The following is a 19,688-nucleotide window of genomic DNA, read 5'->3' on the forward strand; positions in this document are numbered from 1 at the left end:
TGGTAAGGAAAGTCTGAGGGGAGCCACAGCACTGGCAGCTGCTTCTTGGCGAGTATGCTGGGATGCTAGAAAAACTGCCTGAAAATCTGCAACATCTCCCTGAACACAGGGATTGCTGATGTCAGGAGGAGTTCAGTGGGGAATGAAGGGTCTGATTGGAGTCAGCAAAGGTGGCAGCCCTTGAGAAAGCCATGTGTAGAGAGTCAAAGCCCATTTGGGTGGTGGTGCGGCTTCCTTGGCTCAAAGTTAGGCTCCAGAATGGCATATTTCAGGGCAGCAGCAGAAGGAAGGCCTGGGCAGCATCTGCTGCGCCTTTGCCAGCGCATGGGACGATGTGATCCTGGCAATGCGGCGTCTGGCACAGCTGGCCAGCAGGTTTTCTCCCTTTCTCCCAGTTTCTCCACCCTCCTGGCACGCCTGGATTTTCTTCCCCCTCACCTGAGCAAGAGTGCTTGCAACTCGGTGCTCCTTTTTCCAGCTGTAGTAGTACTCCACACACTGTGCCACGGTCTTAGTCTGGATCTGTTGTGAAGAGAAAAAGAAGGAATCTAAAATTCCTTGGTAGGCTGCATTGGGGAAAAAGTAGAAGATGGAGTAAACTGGGAAGTAAAATCATGAAGTCAATGGAGTAGGGTGTAAAATGAAATCAAGATGGAGAAAGAGAGGCATCGTGCAATGTAGTAAACCGTCTATCATGCTACGTGGTAGCACACGTAATGCACAGATCAACAACAAATCCATCTAGCACAGGTCTTCTTTCCCGGGTTCACTCAACTTATGCCAGCACAATGCCTTGTGGAAGCAGCAGCAGACCTGTGCGACAAGTCTGAGAGAATAAATCATCATATTGCAAAGGAGCTTGGAGAAAAGGGCTGGAGAGACAGGATCATCCTTTTCACACAGGCCTTTGATGTGCCGTTTTGTTACTACTTGAGCAGTTTTGGTACTTGAGAAGAGAGAGAGCGAAGCCCAGTGTTTGTTACCAGATAGAAGCAAGCTTTCCTCCTGATGATCTGCTGAGGTCAAGAATGTCCTGCAGCTTTACCTGCTTCTGGATGAGATGAAAATCCTTGCCGTAGGTGTGGAAAGCCTTTTGGAAGGAGTCCTTCTCCTCAGGTGTCCATCTATCAGAGCCTGGCAATAAAAAGCAGCAGGTAAATGGATCCCTCGATCCACATGAAGTAGATCCCACTGGCCGCCGAAAGAAAATGGTTGCAGGCCATCATTCCCGTGTGAGTACATGTCTGCTCCCTCAGAAGGTGATGAAGACAAGAGCAGGCATTCCCCAGGGAAAAGGATTGGCAAAGAAGTAAAGCTGAAGGACTAGATGCTGGTGCTTTCCCCAGCCCCCGAGAAGACAAGACCTTGTGCTGGTGTTAAGCACAATTTGTTGAAGCAGAAACGCTTGCCACAACACTGAAGGGGACGGCAGCATGTGTCAGTGAAGGAAGAAGCTCTGCTTTGCTTACCTGCGTAATGATAATCAGCCAAGGGATGGCCTTGAGCTGTTGCAGGCCCCCCTGAGAGCAACATCTCCAGAGCCTCCTGCAAGATGCAAGGGGAAAAGGCTTTAGGCACCCCACCACATCCAAAATGAGCCAAAAATCACAGATGCTGCCTTTCAGCTACTTTGCCTCTTCAGACATTCAAGCAACTGTATGCCATGTGGGTGAAAGCCTGGGATTTGATCCCAGTGCCTAGTTTTTGCTGCCCAGCCCTTTGATGCTGGTCCCCAAGAGTGGCATTTTTCTCCCCAAGCGAATGATTTTGCAGCTCCTGCAGCCAGAATGGCCTCAGCTGAGTGAGGCTTCTGGGAATTTCCCCTCCAAATGTCTTAGAGCATCCAGACCTGCAGGCGATTTCCTAGGCAGCAGGCTGCAGGAGCTTGTGCCGCCGCCTGCAGGAGGGAGATTCTCCCTGCTGGAGCCGTTTGGGCTCAGCCCTGACGCAGCTGGAGGAGACACAGCAGGCAGCACGTGCTCTGCTCCCTGTGAAGACCCTTCATCAAGGAGCAGGCAGGAAAGGCTGTCCCAGTGGCCGGGCCTTGTGCATTCCCTGTGGCCTCTTCTGTGCGCCCACAGAGCCGCTTCTTACCGGAAGGCTGCCGCGTGCCTGGTGCAGGCAGTGCAGGGCGCGCTCCAGGTCAGCTGCTGGCCCAGGAATGCCACGGGAGCTGGCCATGTCCAGCAGTTGTCTTACTGCAAGCACATCAAAAAGGCAGCCAAAGTCAGCCTTGAGGCCAGCAAGAGCAAAGGTTGCCATGCAAGGCGGAAGGAAAGGCCAAGAGCTAAAGGCAGCAGCTTGGAGAGCATGAAAAGGAGAGCAAAGACAGGGCCAGCTGAAGCAAGGGCCCCCGCAGTGCTGGCTCTCCCTTCAGAGCAGCTTCTGTAAGAAGAAGTGGAGGCCAATCTCCTCTCTTGCAGTGGCAAATGGGCCTGACCAATTTGGAGAGCAAGATGCTTGCTCTTTTTCCTGCTCTGCTGCACAAGCAGAGCATTCTCCTTGCCTCTAACACTTGTAGATGGGAAGATGGGCGAGACAGGGAGAGAAGCGTTGCCTGCAAAAAGCTGCCTTTCTATGCAAAAGGAGACTTTGAAAGATCCAAGTATGTCAGGGGTGGAAGAAAAGCTTGAAGAGAAGCTACCTCTGTCAGGTTTTTGCATGTCAGAGTCATCTTCTCCCCAGGGCTTCCAGACCAAGGTTGCAGGCTCTTCATCCTCACTTGGTGCTCTGCTCTGCAGCTCTGGGAGCTCAGCCTGAAAGTCGCTGCCAACATTGATGTGCCTAAAGGAAGAAGGAGGTGGAGGTAAGAAAGGCAAGTGCTGGAGAGAGCCTTGCTGTGGATGCACAGGCTTGAAGCAATTCCACCCTGACTCTGAAAGAGCAGTTCTCCTCCTGGCCATTCCTCCAGTTTGCTGTCCTTTAACCCTGGGGCAAAACTCACGGCTGATTGTTGGCTCTTGCTTTCCTTTTCATTGTGCCTCTCCTTTCCACCTGCAAAAGATCCAAACAGTGCTCCAGTTAGAAATCGTTCCGCCAAGGATGTGTCAGTAGCCTTCCTTCTCGACCTCATCGTTGCAAGCCCTGAGCTCCTCTGTCCCAGCTCCTTTCTTTTTGCTGTCATTGCCGTGGTTTTGAGGTGCAATTGCCTAGGCAGGAGCCTCTAGCAGTCAGCAGCTATCCTCAGGAGGGGAAGCAGAAGGCCATGCACTACTGTCTTCAGTCCTGGGGCCAGTGGGAAGAGGCAAGAGAATGGGCTGCAAGATGTGCCAGTGCAGGCTTAGGGTGGATAGAAGGAAAAGGCTCTTCACGCAGAGGGTGCTTGGCCACTGCAACAGGCTCTCCAGGGAAGGGGTGCCAGCAGCAAGGCTGACTGAGCTCCAAAAGTCTTTGGACAGCGCTCTTGGGCACAGGGTGTGATTGTTGAGGCTGCCCCGGGCAGGCCCTGGAGCTGGGCTCAGTGATCTTTGAGAATCCCTTCCAAGCCAGAAACTTCTCTGCTACTGTGATTGTGTTCTTGAGAAGATGGCATTTCACAGCTGCCCCTTGAGCATGAGGTAGAACCAGCCCTACATGCACTGAAAAAAGTATCTACAGGATATGAAAATAGAATGTATCTATCAGAGATGTAACTATGTAAGCACATCAGGATTGCTGATAGCAGATCATTTTTGAAGTTGAACACCTGTGTTTGAGGAGAAGCCCAGTGAAATGCTTCCATGGCCTGAATGAGAGGGATCCCAGAGGAGAAGTGCCATCATTCTGGTTTTTGCAGCTTTGGAGCAGGCGTGAGCTGAGTCAGGGCATAAGGGGATTTGTTGGCACTGAAGCCCTGAACTCGTCAGCCATGACCAATTTGTTTTGGGGTCACCACAAGCTAGGTTTAGGACTGCAATGGGTGCCAAGAACTTTGAAGCAGGTGATGCGTGGAGGAGGATCTGCAACTGCATTGTGACAGCTCTCTACCTTCTCTATGGAAAGGTCTGTGGTTGCCCGGGAGGCAACATGATTCCTTCAGAAGCGGCAGCCCGCTTGGACGTGGAACCTGGTGTGGGGAAAGTGAGCACGCAGCCTGTGTGTCGTGGTTGGTGGGAGAGGCAGCTGGAGCCTCCTGGCCTTGTGTTAGTGCTTTGAAGGCAAACGGGACTTTCTTACCTTTGACGGTGCCCAAGTGCTGTGGGGATGCCTGGAGGCAGCCAAGGAGATGAGGATGTGGGTGCAGAGGCTGGGTGTGGCACTGAGTGCAGGAGGTGGCTGGTTAGGGAGAGCCCAGGAGCTGATCCTGCAGCCGCTGCTCCAGCGCTGCTCCACCAGCGTTGCAGCAAGGGCCGCAGGAGCAGGAGACAACAACAGTTGCTATGGGCACAGCCCAACATTCCATGTAGAACGCCAGGGGAGCCATGGGACAGAAACAGGCATGGGCCACCTCTGCCCCTTTTACTTCTGCTGCTGCAGGCTTGCTGTGAGAGCCTTGCCATTGGGCTTTTCTCCTGCGTCGTCTGAGGAGACAGGCAAAAGCAGTGCAGGGACAGCCCTGGCTCTTCTCGGTGCTTGTCTGCAAGGTGTCTGCAGCTGAAGGTGCCCAGGAGCCTGTCTGTGTCCAAGGGCCCAGAACCTCATCTCCTGCCCTGGAGAACCAGCAGGACTCCTCCCGCTGGCTCTCCTCCAGCTCTGAGAGGAGCTAGAATTTGCAAGTTGTTCAGCCGAGAGGCAACTCCAAAGCTTCCTCTCAAAGTGGAGGCATTCATGCTGCCCCCTTTCTCAAATCTCCTTTTGCTGCCCAATAATGTCACTTGATGTTTTCCCTCCTTTGGGCCTCTGAGCTGGTCACTCACCTCATCACTCCTTCCTTGAAACTTAGAGAAACAGCATGTTTCTCAGGGCAACTGATGGGGACACACAGACAGGGACAGCACAGGGGCATTTCTGTAACAAACATGAATGCAGACTTTCTATATCCCTCTTCCAGCTGCCTTGGAGAAACTAGCTGTTTGTCTCAAAAGACTCAGGCATTCCTCTAACAAAGGAACACTGATGGAATTACCTTTCCACACTGATGGCCTTGGCATTTCTTTTAATACTTAGGTGCCAGATAGGACAAAAGCCAGCCACTTTTGCTGCTTCCCGGCCTTGAGTTAAGGCAAAGCAAATCCTGCTTCAGTCCCAATCTTGCTTCCTTCGCAGGCTGCATGTTGCCCACAGGGCAGCAAAGTGAGGGCGCAGATGTACCAAGTGCCACTGCAAGGCAGATACTTTGTAGGCTCCAAAGGCCAGCTGCACTGGCTCCATCAGACAAGGGCAAGCTTGCCTGGGCTTCCCAGAAGCAGCCTGGCAATTGCCCCCTCCCTCGCCCCCTCTCCACCCTGCACAGCCCCTGCCAGCAAAGCCTTGCTGGGCAGTGCCATTTGCTGGGCTAGATGAAAGAGGGACTTTGCTTCTTCTTTAGTGCAAATACCTAAGCTGTGGGAAGCCAGAGAGAGGATCATGATCCCAGCTGCTCTGCTTTAGCTGAGGAGATTGGTGGAGGCCCAGAGTGGGAGAGTGGTGCTTTCAAGAGAAACTGAAAGTGAACTACTGATGCCTTTGTGGTGCATGTGGATACAAACTGGATAGAATTGGAGGGGTTCTAGAAAGGTCTTCCAAGGTGGTCAGGTCCATCAGTCCCCCAAAATGAAACAAAGTTATGTTGCTGGGCTACAAAAAGGACTAAAGCCCTTGCTTTTAGGCCAGAAACGATGGTGAGAGCAGAGCATTCATTTTGATCCAATTCATTGAATTAAACAAAGCCTCCCTTTCCACTTGCAGCTGAGAATTTTAGGAATCAAAGGATGAAGCGCCAGCGTTATTTCCCTGGCAGTAAAGGAGACACACCTTTGCCAGTCCTGCCAGCTGAGCAAGGGGCTGGGCCTGGGGGAGGTCGTGCGTGCCCAGATTCTCCTCTCAGGGCAAGTGCCGTCTTTGATTGCCAGAGTGATTTCATACAGACCAAAAGACAAAGTGGAACAAACATGGTTTAATGATAAAGACAGATTGTGTCTCAACAAAGGCAAAATGACAAAAGACGCAGCATAGCCAACACCAAGCCTCTTACATTGACTGATAAATCTAATCCTACGAATGAATCTTGAATAATAGTCATGTACCTTAAGTGAGAAATTGAGGAGATTCCTATCATGTAAACTAACTAAATAGAATTTCAACAAGTCTAAAAGCTTAAACACCAGTCCTATTCCTATCTAGTCCTATTGATGCCTAACCCTTGCTAGGCCTGGCTGGAAAAGCTGCAGGCTTGTCTAATTTGGTCTTTTTTTCTTGGGGAGAGGCTCTGCTTCTTTGCGAGGGCCATGTCTTCTCCTGTGTTTGTTCCTTTCCTGCATGGTTTCAAAGAGCCTGGAAGCTAGGAAACAAAGCATCCATTGTTCAATTTAGTACACACCGTTAAAGCAAGTGGCAAGATGTCCCTTTTAGTAGGAATTTCTGTCTTTTTGGGCAGTGGCACGTTGTGAATTGATCAGACCATGAGTCCGATCTTTCTTGTTTCAATGCCTTGAAATGTCTTCCTCCTTTTGCTGCATGCTATTTGGAATTTGATCAGCAGCATCAAAGGCAGCTTTGATGGATCTGTTCCTACTTGTATGCAGTGTGTGTTGTTGGGGCAGGGCAAGGTTTCATAGTGAAGGCTGGTTTTAAGTGAGCTGTTTGGGTTTGAGGTGGGTTGTAAGCTTGAGCAGGGCTGCGAGGGGCGATGGTGCAAGTGGCCTGAGCTTGCCCTGCGGCGCCTTTGCAAAGGGTCAGCCTGTTTTAGTGGCAAGGCGCAGGTTGGAGCAGAAAGAGCAGGAACTTGCGCACCATTTGCACTGGCCGCAGGGAAAGGGGCCTCCCGCCGAACGGGGCGGCTGGCGCGGTTGGCAGCAGGGACACTCGGCGCTGCCAGCCCTCTTGCGGCTTCTCTTCCCTGCCTGCCCATCCTCCTTTCTGGGGGGGCTTTTGCTCCTCTTGCCTTCGCCCACAGCCTGGAAATCAAAGAATCCTGTTTCAATCTTTCCTTCCCGTCAGAAAGCTGGAAATGCCTGCATCCAGCACAAAAATCTATTGGCCTAAGCAAATCCTTGCAAACCCTCAAGAGCTGAGGAAACGGCTGCCTTTGCCAGTGGGCTGCGGCGGGCGGCCAAGGCAGAGCTTGGAGGGAAATGCTCCTCTTTCCTACAGGCCAAAGGGGTGGCATAAATGTGCGGCTATCTAGAATTCTACATTTCTTATTTCTGCCTGTCTGCCTAACATCTATTTGCCTCGGGTTTTCCTGCAGAAATGTCTAGGGAATGGGATGGAAATTCAGTCAAATAAGGGAAGACACATGGTTAGACGTTTTATAGAACCCAGAATAATCTCTCTCTCTCTCTTTCTCTCTCTCTCTCTCACTCTTGCCAACCAAATTGCTCTTTGCTGGTAAGGAAAGTCTGAGGGGAGCCACAGCACTGGCAGCTGCTTCTTGGCAAGTATGCTGGGATGCTAGAAAAACTGCCTGAAATCTGCAACATCTCCCTGAACACAGGGATTGCTGATGTCAGGAGGAGTTCAGTGGGGAATGCAGGGTCTGATTGGAGTCAGCAAAGGAGGCAGCCCTTGAGAAAGCCATCTGTAGAGAGTCAAAGCCCATTTGGGTGGTGGTGCGGCTTCCTTGGCTCAAAGTTAGGCTCCAGAATGGCGTATTTAAGGGCAGCAGCAGAAGGAAGTCCTGGGCAGCATCTGCTGCTCCTTTCCCAGCACATGGGACGATGTGATCCTGGCAAAGCGGCGTCTGGCACAGCTGGCCAGCAGGTTTTCTCTCCTTCTCCCAGTTTCTCCACCCTCCTGGCACGCCTGGATTTTCTTCCCCCTCACCTGAGCAAGAGTGCTAGCAACTCGGTGCTCCTTTTTCCAGGTATAGTAGTACTCCACACACTGTGCCACGGTCTTAGTCTGGATCTGTTGAGAAGAGAAAAAGAAGGAATCTAAAATTCCTTGGTAGGCTGCATTGGGGAAAAGGTAGAAGATGGAGTAAACTGAGAAATAAAATCATGAAGTCAATGGAGTAGGGTGTAAAATGAAATCAAGATGGAGAAAGAGACGCATCATGCAATGTAGTAAACCGTGTATCATGCTACGTGGTAGCACACGTAATGCACAGATCAACAACAAATCCATCTAGCACAGGTCTTCTTTCCCGGGTTCACTCCACTTATGCCAGCACAATGTCTTGTGGAAGCAGCAGCAGACCTGTGCGACAAGTCTGAGAGAATAAATCATCATATTCCAAAGGAGCTTGGAGAAAAGGGCTGGAGAGACAGGATCATCCTTTTCACACAGGCCTTTGATGTGCCGTTTTGTTACTACTTGAGCAGTTTTGGTACTTGAGAAGAGAGAGAGCGAAGCCCAGTGTTTGTTACCAGATAGAAGCAAGCTTTCCTCCTGATGATCTGCTGAGGTAAAGAATGTCCTGCAGCTTTACCTGCTTCTGGATGAGATGAAAATCCTTGCCGTAGGTGTGGAAAGCCTTTTGGAAGGAGTCCTTCTCCTCAGGTGTCCATCTATCAGAGCCTGGCAATAAAAAGCAGCAGGTAAATGGATCCCTCCATCCACATGAAGTAGATCCCACTGGCCGCCGAAAGTAAATGGTGTCAGGCCATCGTTCCCGTGTGATTACATGTCTGCTCCCTCAGAAGGTGATGGAGACAAGACCAGGCATTCCCCAGGGAAAAGGATTGGCAAAGAAGTAAAGCTGAAGGACTAGATGCTGGTGCTTTCCCCAGCCCCCGAGAAGACAAGACCTTGTCCTGGTGTGAAGCACAATTTGTTGAAGCAGATATGCTTGCCACAACACTGAAGGGGACGGCAGCATGTGTCAGTGAAGGAAGAAGCTCTGCTTTGCTTATCTGCGTAATGATAATCAGCCAAGGGATGGCCTTGATCTGCTGCAGGCCCCCCTGAGAGCAACATCTCCAGAGCCTCCTGCAAGATGGAAGGGGAAAATGCTTTAGGCACCCCACCTCATCCAAAATGAGCCAAAAATCACAGATGCTGCCTTTCAGCTACTTTGCCTCTTCAGACAATCAAGCAACTGTATGCCATGTGGGTGAAAGCCTGGGATTTGATCCCAGTGCCTAGTTTTTGCTGCCCAGCCCTTTGATGCTGGTCCCCAAGAGTGGCATTTTGCTCCCCAAGCGAGTGATTTTGCAGCTCCTGCAGCCAGAATGGCCTCAGCTGAGTGAGGCTTCTGGGAATTTCCCCTCCAAATGTCTTAGAGCAGCCAGACCTGCAGGCGATTTCCAAGGCAGCAGGCTGCAGGAGCTTGCGCCGCCACTTGCAGGAGGGCGATTTTCCCTGCTGGAGCCGTTTGGGCTCAGCCCTGATGCAGCTGGAAGAGACACAGCAGGCAGCACGTGCTCTGCTCCCTGTCAAGACCCTTCATCAAGGAGCAGGCAGGAAAGGCTGTCCCAGTGGCCGGGCCTTGTGCATTCCCTGTGGCCTCTTCTGTGCGCCCACAGAGCCGCTTCTTACTGGAAGGCTGCCGCGTGCCTGGTGCAGGCAGTGCAAGGCGCGCTCCAGGTCAGCTGCTGGCCCGGGAATGCCACGGGAGCTGGCCATGTCCAGCAGTTGTCTTACTGCAAGCAAAACAAAAAGGCAGCCAAAGTCCGCCTTGAGGCCAGCAAGAGCAAAGGTTGCCATGCAAGTCGGAAGGAAAGGCCAGGAGCTAAAGGCAGCAGCTTGGAGAGCATGAAAAGGAGAGCAAAGACAGGGCCAGCTGAAGCAAGGGCCCCCGCAGTGCTGGCTCTCCCTTCAGAGCAGCTTCTGTAAGAAGAAGTGCAGGCCAATCTCCTCTCTTGCAGTGGCAAGTGGGCCTGACCAATTTGGAGAGCAAGATGCTTGCTCTTTTTCCTGCTCGGCAGCACAAGCAGAGCATTATCCTTGCCTCTAACACTTGTAGATGGGAAGATGGGCGAGAGAGGGAGAGAAGCGCAGCCTGCAAAAAGCTGCCTTTCTATGCAAAAGGAGACTTTGAAAGATCCAAGTATGTCAGGGGTGGAAGAAAAGCTTGAAGAGAAGCTACCTCTGTCAGGTTTTTGCATGTCAGAGTCATCTTCTCCCCAGGCCTTCCAGACCAGGGTTGCAGGCTCTTCATCCTCACTTGGTGCTCTGCTCTGCAGCCGTGGGAACTCTGCCTTGTTGCAAATGAAATGAAATTTAGCAATATATTTAATTATTGTCAGTTGTGTGTGAACCGGTTTGTTAAAAAGTAGTTTTGTATCCTTTAAATGTGTGTGTTGGGTTTTGTGTGTTGCCTAGCAGGTAGTCTTAGAGATTTAATAAATAAGTATACTAGTGCAAGAAAGTAAGTATGCTAACCTGTCTAGAGCCAGCATACAATGCTCTTAGAATAAGATAAGCAGAGGATTAATGATCTTGTTTGTGAACCAAGGAATGTATCACAAGGGGTCTGTGACCAGGCAAGGGGAACGGAGGACTGTTTCTTAGAGACTAGGCAAGGGGAACAGGGAACTGTTTCTTGGAAACTTTGTTGTGAATTGCATGTATAAGACAGAAGTACCCATACGTGAATTTGGGGGCTTGGACTTTGGGACGTGAGTTCCCCAGTTCACCGGGCCTTAATAAAGCACCCACAAAACTTATCCGAGTTTTGTGTCATTTATCAATCGGGCAACAGTTTTCTGGCAACCGCGGCAGGACTCCGAGGGCTGCTGGGGCAGTTCGCGTCCCGATCCACTCCAAGCCGGCACCGAGCACTTCTCGGGGAGTCATCGGTCGTGCCAGACCCCCCCCGCCTCTCCGACAAACTGCATTAAGGTAAGTCCGAAGGTGCTTTATATTGGAAAAAAAGGTGATAATTGGATTTGGATTTTGTGCTTGGTAAAAAAAAAGCCTAGGCTCCGGCCATAAGACGTCTAAGGACGCAGGACCGGAACTCGCCTCCTGTTTGTTTTAGGGAAGGACGGCGAGAAGGTATATTGGTTTAAGGTATATTGGTTTATTTGGATTAATAGTGGAATTAAAGGTTGTAATATGATGTCTTTTAAAACTTTTAAAACCTTAGTGCAAGCCAATGGTAAAATACCTGGAAATACACCATCAGGTTGTATATTGAAACGGTGGAAAAGTGAAGGGTATTATCAAGAATTGGATAAAAGTAAAATGATAGATTATTGTAATCATTGGTGGCCTGAATATGAGACTGGGGAAGCGGGATGGCTGGTGAATGGTACACTGGAATTGGGGATAATGGAATCTTTGATGCAATTTTTAAGGAGGAATGAGAAATGGGATGAAATACCATATTTGGATTTGTTTTTCGTTTTATACCGGAAAGAGGAATGGCAAAAGGAATGTGGTATTTTGGTTTTAGAAGTGAATGATGAAAGGGAGTGTGTGGGATGTTAAGAAAGAAAGGAGCGTAATTTGTATCCTTCAATCGAGGAAGATTTGTCTTATTGTATAGCACCTCCAAGGGTTCCGGTTGCTCCTAATGTGCTCCCTGCTCCCCCTGCGGATATAGCTATAAAAACGGGATCTAGTGAGAGTGATAGTGATGGTGGTGATGGTGAAAAGAATGAGAGTGTTAAAAGAACTCCGTTAGCAGGGCGGACTCGCAAGGGAAGGAAGGGGCAGAAGGGGCCACATTTAATTGCGCCGTTGAGGGAAGCTGTGGGACCACAGGGAGAAAGGATACTTATAAAGGTGCCTTTCTCCCCCGGGGATTTGGTAATATGGAAGCAATCAGCGGGGAGTTATCGGGAGGATCCTGAAAGGGTGGCAAGGGTGGTTAAAATGGTAATAAAGACTCAGAATCCGGACTGGAATGATTTACAGGTATTATTAGATACTATAATGGATTCCACGGAAAAGGAAATGGTTATTAGAGCCACTAGAGAAAAGGCTCGTGAGGAAATTCGGTTGAGACAACTAAATGAGACAGTTGATGAATTGGTACCAAGTGAGGAACCTAAGTGGGACCCAAACTCTACGGGAGGAATAAGGGCTGTAAAACGATATCAGGAATTGTTGGTGGAAGGAATTAGGACAGGAATGCCTAAGACTATGAACTGGTCTAAGTTGTATTCGGTCAAGCAGGACAAGAATGAGTCTCCGTCTGCCTTTTTAGAACGATTAAAAGACATGGCTCGGAAGTTTACTAATTTAGATGTAGAGGATCAATCAGGAAAACTTCAATTGGCATTGTTGTTTATGGGGCAATCACAAGAGGATATTAGGAAAAAGTTACAAAAGCTGGAAGGAGAGGATACTAGAAGTTTGGATAAAATGCTGGAGGTAGCGTGGAAGGTATACAACAACAGGGAAAAGGAAACTGCAAAAAGACAACAAGCTAGTATTCTGGCTGTAATGGAACAGGCAGGGGCAGGAGGAAGAGCCATTAGGGGTCGAGGTCGGGGAGGAGCTAATCACGGACAGAGGGGGTTGCCAAGAGGTCGGGGAGGATTTGGGTTCGCACCTAACATGGGGAGGTTGGATCCAAACCAGTGTGCCTTTTGCCGACAATTGGGACACTGGAAAAATGAATGCCCGGTTAGAGGAGGTATGGGCATGGGAAACATGGGATTAAGGACAGCCCCAATGGGAAATGCCCCTGTGGGAGGATTCACGGGAGGACCAGCAGAAGTCGCTCAAGCACTAGTTTTGGGAAACTATCAGAATCAAAGCTGACTAGAAAAGGATTTAAGGGTAGTTTTAGAAATAGATGGAAAGGATCAAGAATTTATGGTAGACACTGGAGCTACTTATTCTGTACTCAATAGACGATTGGGACCTTTGAGTGACACAACGGTACAGGTGGTGGGGGCAACAGGGAAGCTAGAGGAACAACCATTTTTACAACTTTTAAATCTTAGGTTTGGGGGGAAGGAATTAGATCACCAATTTTTGTATATGCCAAACTGCCCCACACCCCTTCTTGGCAGAGACCTGTTGTCCCGACTTAATGTGAAAATAATATTTGAAGGGGGAAGGGTGAAATTGGAAATACCTGAGGAACAAATAGCAGGCATTTTTGTGATCAAGGAAGTGGATGCCTCTCCTATTCCAGAAGAAATTGAGCAGGCTGTAGTACCCTGGGTATGGGAGTCAGGGGTCCCCGGAAAATCTAAATCTGCACAGCCAGTAAAGGTGGAACTAAAGGAAGGGGCCCGACCAGTGAGGATAAAGCAATACCCCTTGAAGCTTGAGGCAAGGAGGCGAGTAGCCCCGTTAATTAAACAATTTTTGGCTCAAGGAATATTACAGGAATGTGAATCGGAGTATAATACTCCAATTTTTCCAGTAAAGAAACCTAATGGTAAGTACCGTTTGGTACAGGACTTAAGGGCTATTAATGAAATAGTGAAAGACATACATCCAGTTGTTGCTAATCCTTATACTTTGTTAACATCTGTATCAGAGGAGTTTAAATGGTTCTCAGTGACTGACCTTAAAGATGCCTTCTTCTGCATCCCACTGGCAATAGAGAGTAGGAAATATTTTGCCTTTGAGTGGGAGAGTCCTGATATTGGGAGAAAGAAGCAGCTTATGTGGACGAGACTCCCACAGGGATTTAAATGCTCCCCTACTATTTTTGGAAACCAACTGGCCAAGGAGCTGGAGGAATGGAAGATAACCCAGGTAATAATATCCCCATCCTTGTATGTAGTCCTGCAGTACGTGGACGACATTTTTCTGGCTACTAAGGAAAGGGAAATGTGCGTGGAATTAACAATTAAATTACTCAACATGCTTGGCCAAGCAGGGTATCGGGTTTCTAAGAAAAAGCTCAATTGGTCAAAAATAACGTTATTTACCTCGGTTGTGAGATCACACAAGGGCAGAGACGTTTGGGAGTAAACCGAATAGAGGCAATATGTGCTATTCCTTTGCCTTGTAACCATCAGGAATTGAGATCTTTTCTAGGAATGGTGGGATGGTGTTGACTGTGGATCATGAATTTCGGTCTCCTAGCCAAGCCACTATATGAGGCCTTGAAGCAGCATCGGTTGGAGTGGACGACACAACAAAAGAAGGCCTTCCAGGAATTGAAGCAGGCACTAAAGGAGGTCCCAGCCCTAGGACTCCCTGACGTGACCAAGGAATTCCAGTTGTACGTGAATGAGAGGCAAAAACTGGCATTGGGGGTCCTCACCCAGAAGGTGGGATCCTGGAAGAGGCCAGTGGGATACTTCTCTAAACAACTGGATTCGGTAAGTTCCAGGTGGCCCTCGTGTTTACGAGCCGTGGCGGCAACAATAATTCTTATTCAAGAGGCCCGGAAATTGACTTTGGGGGCAAAAATGAAAGTGTTTGTTCCCCATATGGTCATGGCCATTTTGGAGCAAAAGGGGGGTCACTGGCTATCATCCAGTCAAATGTTGCAATACCAGGCCATCCTGAGAGAACAGGATGATATTGAAATAAGGACTACTAATCATGTTAATCCAGCAGAGTTTTTACGCAGTGACCAGGAAGCTGGGGGACTGGTGCATGATTGCGTAGAGGTAATTGAACAAGTATATGCCAGCAGACCCGACCTAAAGGATGAACCATTGGAAGAACCTGAATGGGAATTATACACTGATGGATCCAGTCTTGTCGAGAATGGGACTCGCTATGCCGGGTATGCAGTGGTAACATTGGATCAGGTAATAGAGGCAAAGGCTTTGTTACCTGGAACTTCGGCCCAGAAGGCAGAGGTGATTGGACTCACCAGAGCCCTGTATTTGAGCAAGGACAAAAGGGTTAATATCTGGACAGATTCTAAATATGCCTTTGGTGTGGTTCATGTACATGGGGCATTATGGAAGAAAAGGGGGCTTTTGAATTCACAGGGAACCAACATCAAGCACCGGGAAGAAGTGTTACAGCTACTGGATGCGGTACACAGTCCCAAAGCAGTTGCAGTAATGCATGTTAGAGGACATCAGACTGCGGAAGAAGACGTTTACAGAGGAAATCGATTTGCTGATGTTACAGCACGGCAAGTGGCACAGGAAGTATGGACTCAAATGGCATTGGTACCGGTAAGAACAAATCCGGCTACCCCATACCTGAATCAGGAGCCCAAATATTCAATAGAAGATGGAAAACTAATAAACTTGCTAGGGGCACAGAAGATTCAACTTGGGTGGTACGTTACACCAATGGGACAAATAGTGGTACCTACCCGCATAATGAAATTTATTTTGGAATCAGAACATAATAAATGTCATTGGGGGGCAGAAGTATTGGTAAAATTTTTGAAGAATGAGATAATCTCTAATCAGATGTTAACAATGGCAAAAAGAGTTAATGCAATGTGCCCGGTATGTTTGAAAAATAATCCAGTAGTTAGGAGACAAATACAAATGGGAAAGTTGCAAGTCGGGCCACAACCAGGAGATTACGGGCAAGTTGATTTTTCTGAATTGCCTAGGGCACAGGGATACAGATACTTGTTAGTGTATGTATGTACATTCTCAGGGTGGCCGGAAGCTTTTCCATGTAGAACTAATCAGGCTAAGGAGGTGGTAAAAACCTTGTTAAAAGAAATAATACCAAGATTTGGAGTACCTTTAGGATTGTCATCAGATAGGGGTCCACATTTTATAGCCGGGGTAGTGCAGGAATTAGCACGAATGTTAGATATAACCTGGAATTTGCATACCCCCTGGAGACCTCAGTCTAGTGGGCAGGTGGAAAGAATTAATCAAACCCTGAAAGGACAAATCAAAAAGATTTGCCAGGAAGCTAAACTGCACTGGCCTCAAGCTTTGCCTTTGGCCCTACTCAGGACTCGAATTAAACCAAGGGAAAAAGGTAGGTGTAAGTCCATATGAGATATTATATGGCAAACCATATCATGCAACTGTATTAAAAGAGGAGGTACATGTGAGTGGGGACCAGGCGATTGCAGAGTATGTTATGTCACTTAATCACATCTTGAATTCTTTAAGAAATACGTTACAGTGGAATAGACCGCTCACGCTGGAGAATGCTGTCCACGACATCCAGCCTGGGGACCAGGTGTACGTCAAGAAGTGGAACATGGATCTGCTACGGGAATCATGGAGCGGACCCCATCAGATGCCTCTTAGGTGTGATCGAAAAGGAAAAGAGGCGATGTCTCCGGTTGCTGAAGGCGATGACCCGCGAGCGGCAGAATGAAGAACACTCCCCACCTCGTTATGAAGATGTTACTGTTGATTGAGCATCCTTGCAGCAGGACTGAAGGATGCTCAAAAGGGGGGAAATGTTGGAAAAGAAATGAAATTTAGCAAAATATTTAATTATAGTGAGTTGTGTGTGAACTGGTCTGTTAAAAAGTAGTTTTGTAGCCTTTAAAAGTGTGTGTTGGGTTTTGTGTGTTACCTAGCAGGTAGTCTTAGAGATTTAATAAATAATTATACTAGTGCAAGAAAGTAAGAATGCTAACCTGTCTAGAGGCAGCATACAATGCTCTTAGAATAAGATAAGCAGAGGATTAAAGATCCTGTTTGTGAACCAAGGAATGTATCACAAGGGGTCTGTGACCAGGCAAGGTGAACGGAGGACTGTTTCTTAGAGACTAGGAAAGGGGAACAGGGAACTGTTTCTTAGAAACTTTGTTGTGAATCGCATGTATAAGAGGGAAGCACCCATACGTGAATTTGGGGGCTTGGACTTTGGGACGTGAGTCCCCCAGTTCCCCGGACCTTTAATAAAGCACCCATAAACTTATCCGAGTTTTGTGTCATTTATCAATCGGGCAACAGCCGGAAAGTCGCTGCCAACATTGATGTGCCTAAAGGAAGAAGGAGGTGGAGGTAAGAAAGGCAAGTGCTGGAGAGAGCCTTGCTGTGGAGGCAAAGGCTTGAAGCAGTTCCACCCTGACTCTGAAAGAGCAGTTCTCCTCCTGGCCATGCCTCCAGTTTGCTGTCCTTTAACCCTGGGGCAAAACTCACGGCTGATTGTTGGCTCTTGCTTTCCTTTTCATTGTGCCTCTCCTTTCCACCTGAAAAAGATCCAAACAATGCTCCAGTGAGAAATCGTTCCGCCAAGGATGTGTCAGTAGCCTTCCTTCTCGACCTCATCGTTGCAAGCCCTGAGCTCCTCTGTCCCAGCTCCTTTCTTTTTGCTGTCATTGCCGTGGTTTGGAGGTGGAATTGCCTAGGCAGGAGCCTCTAGCAGTCAGCAGCTATCCTCAGGAGGGGAAGCAGGCCATGCACTACTCTCTTCAGTCCTGGGGCCAGTGGGAAGAGGCAAGAGAATGGGCTGCAAGATGTGCCAGTGCAGGCTTAGGGTGGATAGAAGGAAAAGGCTCTTCACGCAGAGGGTGCTTGGCCACTGCAACAGGCTCTCCAGGGAAGGGGTGCCAGCAGCAAGGCTGACTGAGCTCCAAAAGTGTTTGGACAGCGCTCTTGGGCACAGGGTGTGATTGTTGAGGCTGCCCCGGGCAGGCCCTGGAGTTGGGCTCAGTGATCTTTGACAATCCCTTCCAAGCCAGAAACTTCTCTGCTACTGTGATTGTGTTCTTGAGAAGATGGCATTTCACAGCTGCCCCTGAGCATGAGGTAGAACCAGCCCTACATGCACTGAAAAAAGTATCTAGAGGATATGAAATAGAATGTATCTATCAGAGATGGAACTATGTAAGCACATCAGGATTGCTGATAGCAGATCATTGTTGAAGTTGAACACCTGTGTTTGAGGAGAAGCCCAGTGAAATGCTTCCATGGCCTGAATGAGAGGGATCCCAGAGGAGAAGTGCCATCATTGTGGTTTTTGCAGCTTTGGAGCAGGCGTGAGCTGAGTCAGGGCATAAGGGGATTTGTTGGCACTGAAGCCCTGAACTCGTCAGCCATGAACAATTTGTTTTGGGCTCACCACAAGCTAGGTTTAGGACTGCAATGGGTGCCAAGAACTTTGAAGCAGGTGATGCGTGGAGGAGGATCTGCAACTGCACTGTGACAGCTCTCTACCTCCTCTATGGAAAGGTCTGTGTTTGCCCGGGAGGCAACATGATTCCTTCAGAAGCTGCAGCCCGCTTGGACGTGGAACCTGGTGTGGGGAAAGTGAGCACGCAGCCTGTGTGTCGTGGTTGGTGGGAGAGGCAGCTGGAGCCTCCTGGCCTTGTGTTAGTGCTTTGAGGGCAAACGGGGACTTTCTTACCTTTGACGGTGCACAAGTGCTGTGGGGATGCCTGGAGGCAGCCGAGGAGACGAGGATGTGGGTGCAGAGGCCGGGTGTGGCGCTGAGTGCAGGAGGTGGCTGGTCAGGGAGAGCCCAGGATCTGATCCTGCAGCCGCTGCTCCAGCGCTGCTCCACCAGCGTTCCAGCAAGGGCCGCAGGAGCAGGAGACAACGACAGTTGCTATGGGCACAGCCAACATTCCATGTAGAACGCCAGGGGAGCCATGGGACAGAAACAGGCATGGGCCACATCTGCCCCTTTTACTTCTGCTGCTGCAGGCTTGCTGTGAGAGCCTTGCCATTGGGCTTTTCTCCTGAGTCGTCTGAGGAGACGGGCAAAAGCAGTGCAGGGACAGCCCTGGCTCTTCTCGGTGCTTGTCTGCAAGGTGTCTGCAGCTGAAGGTGCCCAGGAGCCTGTCTGTGTCCAAGGGCCCAGAACCTCATCTCCTGCCCTGGAGAACCAGCAGGACTCCTCCCGCTGGCTCTCCTCCAGCTCTGAGAGGAGCTAGAATTTGCAAGTTGTTCAGCCAAGAGGCAACTCCAAAGCTTCCTCTCAAAGTGGAGGCATTCATGCTGCCCCCTTTCTCAAATCTCCTTTTGCTGCCCAATAATGTCACTTGATGTTTGCCCTCCTTTGGGCCTCTGAGCTGGTCACTCACCTCATCACTCCTTCCTTGAAACTTAGAGAAACAGCATGTTTCTCAGGGCAACTGATGGGGACACACAGACAGGGACAGCACAGGGGCATTTCTGTAGCAAACATGAATGCAGACTTTCTATATCCCTCTTCCAGCTGCCTTGGAGAAACTAGCTGTTTGTCTCAAAAGACTCAGGCATTCCTCTAACAAAGGAACACTGATGGAATTACCTTTCCACACTGATGGCCTTGGCGTTTCTTTTAATACTTAGGTGCCAGATAGGACAAAAGCCAGCCAGTTTTGCTGCTTCCCGGCCTATAGTTAAGGCAAAGCAAATCTTGCTTCAGTCCCAGTCTTGCTTCCTTTGCAGGCTGCATGTTGCCCACAGGGCAGCAAAGTGAGGGGGCAGCTGTACCAAGTGCCACTGCAAGGCAGATACTTTGTAGGCTCCAAAGGCCAGCTCCACTGGCTCCATCAGACAAGGGCAAGCTTGCCTGGGCTTCCCAGAAGCAGCCTGGCAATTGCCCCCTCCCTCGCCCCCTCTTCACCCTGCACAGCCCCTGCCAGCAAAGCCTTGCTGGGCAGTGCCATTTGCTGGGCTAGATGAAAGAGGGACTTTGCTTCTTCTTTAGTGCAAATACCTAAGCTGTGGGAAGCCAGAGAGAGGATCATGATCCCAGCCGCTCTGCTTTAGCTGAGGAGATTGGTGGAGGCCCAGAGAGGGAGAGTGATCCTTTCAAGAGAAACTGAAAGTGAACGACTGATGCCTTTGTGGTGCATGTGGATACAAATTGGATAGAATTGGAGGGGTTCTAGAAAGGTCTTCCAAGGTGGTCAGGTCCATCAGTCCCCCAAAATGAAACAAAGTTAT

Source organism: Ammospiza nelsoni, chromosome Z, assembly GCF_027579445.1.
Source record: "Ammospiza nelsoni isolate bAmmNel1 chromosome Z, bAmmNel1.pri, whole genome shotgun sequence".
In the NCBI taxonomy this organism is placed as follows: Eukaryota; Metazoa; Chordata; class Aves; order Passeriformes; family Passerellidae; genus Ammospiza; species Ammospiza nelsoni.